This window comes from Engraulis encrasicolus, chromosome 7 (assembly GCF_034702125.1).
Source record: "Engraulis encrasicolus isolate BLACKSEA-1 chromosome 7, IST_EnEncr_1.0, whole genome shotgun sequence".
Lineage (NCBI taxonomy): Eukaryota > Metazoa > Chordata > Actinopteri > Clupeiformes > Engraulidae > Engraulis > Engraulis encrasicolus.
This window is the reverse complement of record NC_085863.1, coordinates 25396878-25401877: the sequence shown is the minus strand read 5'-3', so window position 1 is coordinate 25401877 and position 5000 is coordinate 25396878. Positions and strand designations below refer to the sequence as shown.

At 45.2% G+C, this 5000-nt stretch overlaps 1 protein-coding gene across 1 annotated transcript in view; it reads right to left on the bottom strand.

Annotated features, from left to right (window-relative positions):
* The window catches only part of LOC134451784 (transmembrane protein 151A), a 37882-nt gene that overhangs the window by 14048 nt on the left and 18834 nt on the right, over positions 1-5000 (bottom strand). The window lies entirely within an intron of this gene.

The window sequence follows — 5000 nt, the reverse complement described above, 5'->3', positions numbered from 1 at the left end:
ACGCAGGGAGAGAGTCAAAACAGAGGCAGGAGACAGGACGTGAAAAGCTACGCTTACACACACACACACACACACACACACACACACACACACACACACACACACACACACACACACACACACACACACACACAGACACAGAGATGTACATCCCTACACATACAGTACAGTACACACTCACACCCACACACACGCACGCACACGCACACGCACACGCACACACACACACCATTCCTCTCTCTGTCTCGGTGTCTCACTGGAATTTCTACATTCGGGGCTATAGCTAGCCCTACTTAACTCTGTATCCATCCCCTTACCTCCCTAGTTAAGCGGTGTGAGTTACAGGAGTTATGGGGCTCTTCTACGGTGGCCCCAGAAGGCCAATTTGGATCGCTCACTGCCTCTGGGTCTCCAGCCTCTCTCTCTCTCTCTCTCTCTCTCTCTCTCTCTCTCTCTCTGTCTTAGCAAACTCTACTGTCTGCTAATACTCCGCTCTGACTTTTCCTTTCTCTCTTTCTCTTTCTCTCTCTCTCTCTCTCCCTCTCTCCATCTACGTCTTCTTCTCACTAGCCTTCTTCTCTACTGTCTGCCTGCCATATAGGCAGGGAATTCCTGTGCTGCTTTGCACAATCATTTCAATTCGAGAGAGAGAGAGCTGGAGTAAGAGAGATGGCATGAGTGAGACGGTCGAGGAGAGATGTAGAGGAACGGAGAGTGAGGGATGGAGAGGGCAGAAGAAAAGGAGAGGGCAGAGAGGAAGACCATGGCTTAAATCTTTGCATGACTTTGATTATCCACTCACAGATTTGGGAGGGAGGGCAAGACTAAATGAAGTTTGTAGCTTGTTTACAAATCCAATATGGTGGCAACAGATGTGACGCCATCTTTCGGTCAAGCTTTAGACAGTGCTGTTAATAGTTAAAAGTCTCTGATTTTTTTTTTTAAAATCAGTGGATGGGGTGCAGTGGCTCAATGGGCTGAGACGTCGTACCATTATACTGGGGATCCGGGTTCGATTGTGACCCGAGGTCATTTTGCGATCCTTCCATTCCCTCTGTCCCACTTATTTCCTGTAACACTCTCTTACTGTCCTATGCTAAATAAGAGGCATGAAAGCCCAAACATATTTAAAACAGTGCCATCATGGACAACTGATATGATTATCCACACATAATGAGTGCGTTTACATGCAGTTCAGTATCCCGAATATGATCGGGATATTAAGTATCCCGAATTTACGTTTGAGCATATACAGTAAACACCTTATCCCCACTCCCGGATAAGCTCGGGATACTGGCGCATGTAAACACCTTATCCCGGATAGCGAGGCTTCTCATAGAACGCTGTTGCTGGTATCCAGGCTACACGCATTTGAAGAGAATTCTACAACGGCCAAGAATGTAGACCGAGATATAGCACACCTTATCCCGAATATGATCATAACCAGGATATGCCTCATATTCGGGATACTGAACTGCATATGAACGCACTCATTGATAGATATTCATAGCGCCAAATAAATGGCCATGGCAACCTCATCTCCTCTACAAGAAAATTAATAGCTGGTTCCCAGACTAAATCACACAATTGATTTAAAGGAGAAGTCCAGTTTTTTTAACATTAAGGCCATTTTCTTAGTGGTCTGCAATGTTTTAGAGTCCCACTCACCGTTTATTTCATGTTTGCTGCAGTCTCTGTTATTTGGCTGATTTGGATTTGATCTCAACCAGCTTTAGAATGACCGTCTATGAGCACCTGCAACTCTGTTCTTAAAATCACCTTAAACATTTGTTTTCGAAAGTCTACAGCTCACAAAGTGGTTAGGGGTGTTCACTAGCAGTCCCTAACAAGTTTCAAGGCGAAATTTGGCTTCTGTCATTTTTTATTTGCCATTTTGTGAAAGAAAGTGAAAGTGAAAGTGAAACTTAATTTACAAATTGCTACATAAAACACACATAAAACATGACAGATGCCATATTTCGCTACAAAAATTGCTATGGAACACCAGTGTATATTGTTGAACACTTGCTGAGTTGCATATTCTTCAAAACAAATGTTAAAGGTGATTTTAAGAACAGAGTTGCAGGTGCCCACTGGTGATAACCAGGCGTCCTGCCATACGTAGGCCTACTTTTCTCTCCCTCATCCAGTCTCTCTGAATCTCTACTGTTCTTCTCCTCTACAACACGTCTCTCCCTCTCATCGGTCTTTCTCTCTCCCATCCTGTCCTCTCTCTAATGTCTTTTTGTCTTTCGTTCAACTCAATTTATTTTAATGGTGTTTTACCGGCAGGAGTGTGTTTGTGTGTGTGTGTGTGTGTGCGTGCGTGCGTGCGTGCGTGCGTGCGTGCGTGCGTGCGTGCGTGCGTGCGTGCGTGCGTGTGTGTGTGTGGTCTACTGAAGAGCTATTGCCCTTCTTGGACAAAAATATGGAGGAAAATACATAGTGCTACTGCTACTACTGCTGCTACCACCACCACCACCACCACCACCATTAGGCCTACTACTACTACTACTACTACTACTACTACTACTACTACTACGGGTGAGAGAAGGATGAGAGGAGAAGAGGAAGGTAAGAAGGAGCGAGAGGTTTAAAAAGAGATAATTTAGGAACATTAGAAGTTGTAATGGTAATCGTAGTACTACCATTACTACAACGACTACCACGTAGTACCATTACTACTACCACTACCATTTCAACTTCTTATGTTCCTAAATGCTCTCTTTTTAAACCTCTCGCTCCTTCTTACCTTCCTCTTCTCCGCTCGCCCTTCTCTCTCGTCTTCTGTCTCATTATCTTTCATTTCAAACCCTCTCACCTTTCCCCTCTCTCGCCTTGAGTCTCTCATCGTCTAGTCTTTTTTGTTTTCTCCTCCCTCTCTGTCCTTTGCTCTCTCTCTCTCTCTCTCTCTCTCTCTCTCTCTCTCTCTCTCTCTCTCTTTGTCCTTCACGCTGATCTTCTTCCGTTTCTCCTTCTCCTCCTCCGCCCACTCCATCCCCTGTTCTCACGACACCACACCGCTCACTGACTGCACCACATTATGGGAAAATCATCATCACTCTCTTCCCCTCTCACACACAGTCTCTGTCTGTCTGACTGTCTGCCTTCTCCTTTCTCATTCTCTAGTAACTTGTTTTGCTCACTTCTATTTCCTCAACAAACTTCTTCCCCTTTGTTCTCTCTAGTATGCCCTCTCTCTCCTCTGCCCATCTGTCTGTCTGTCTATCTCTCTCTCTATCTATCTCTCTCTCTCTCTCTCTCTCTGTGTCTCTCTCTCTTGTGGAATGAGATGATATGTTTGCAGTTGAGTCAGAAGTCCTCTCCTCAATTAGACAAGCAGCATCCCTTTCATATCTCAACGCTGTGTGCGCGCACGTGTGTGTGTGTGTGCGTGCGCGCGCGTGTGTGTGTACGAGCGTATGTGTGTGTGTGTGTGTGCTTGAGTTACAGGGTATAATAGAACAACAAATGTGAATATCTTTAACCAAGCAAATCTCTCTGTCTCTGTTTAAGTGTGTGCATACAGTGCAAGTGTATATGTGTGTGCATCAATGCATACGCTTGTGTATGCATATGCACATGTACATATAAAATGACCTTGCTTTAGACAGTAGGCTATTATAAGAGTCAGCTGATGAACGGATAACATGGAGTCTTTTATCTGGAGGTTAATTCACAAGGAAGGCCTTTTGTATTATGTCCTCTCCTCTGCCCGTCTGCCTGTCTGTCTGCCCCTCTCTCTCTCTCTCGCTCTCTCTCTCTTTCCCTCCCTCTCTCTGTATATGCAATTCAATCAGATGTTTGCAGCCCTCCGATCAGACGGGCCGAAATGGACCACATTATCAGAGCTCAATTATTCATGATGCAGACATTATAGAACGCTCCAACACCATCATTAGACAAAGACGCCCAACAGCAGAGAGAAGATGTGCACGAGAGAGAGAGAGAGAGAGAGAGAGAGAGAGAGAGAGAGAGAGAGAGAGAGAGAGCACCAAGTCAAGACTGAAACAGAAGCAGGAAGTAAATGTATAAAATGGAGAGAATTGGAAAGAGAGAAGAAGAGTGGAAACGTGAAATGAGAGACGAGTGAGCTGAACACTTATACATAGCTAGAGCAGAGGCACAGTGAGGAGGAAAGAGAGAACAGAGGAGATGGGGGAGAGAGAAAACCTAAAGAGAGATGGAGGGAGACAAGACGCAAAGAGAAGGAAGAGAAGTGATGCAAGGACACAGAGGACAAACTAAAAAGTGTTTGATATGGTGGAATCTTTTCAGTCTGTCTGCAAACAACATCACCAACCACCATCATCAACGCAAACAACCTCTTCTTCAAAACAACACATGTAAAGACACATCCCACCAAAGCGGCCATGACATCCCTGTACAAACAGACTCTGTGCACTCAAAGAGAGACTTCAGTGCATTCTAAGATTTGTGTAGCACCCATCTCTGCCTCTGTGTTTTATATATGTGTGTGTGTGTGTGTGTGTGTGTGTGTGTGTGTGTGTGTGTGTGTGTGTGTGTGTGTGTGTGTGTGTGTGTGTGTGTGTGTGTGTGTATATGTGATTCTGTGTGTGTGTGTGTGTGTGTGTGTGTGTGTGTGTGTGTGTGTGTGTGTGTGTGTGTGTGTGTGTGCGCGTGCGTGCGTGCAGCATATGTGCACCCCATACATGCATGTGTCCTTTTAAGTGAGTTTCTGTGTATGCCAGCCAGGCTGACTTCAAGCTTGTCAGTGTTTGTGAGTCGAGTCTCATCTGTGTGTGTGTACTGCATGTTTGTGTCCAAATGTGTGTGTGTGTGTGTGTGTGTGTGTGTGTGTGTGTGTGTGTGTGTGTGTGTGTGTGTGTGTGTGTGTGTGTGTGTGTGTGTGTGTGTGTGTGTGTGTGTGCATCTGTGCTGTGCATGTATAAATACTGTATTAAAGGCAGTCAGGCCCTTTTCGGCTGCACTTCATGGAAGTGAATTATTTACACGACTCCAGAACATTCCAGAAACAC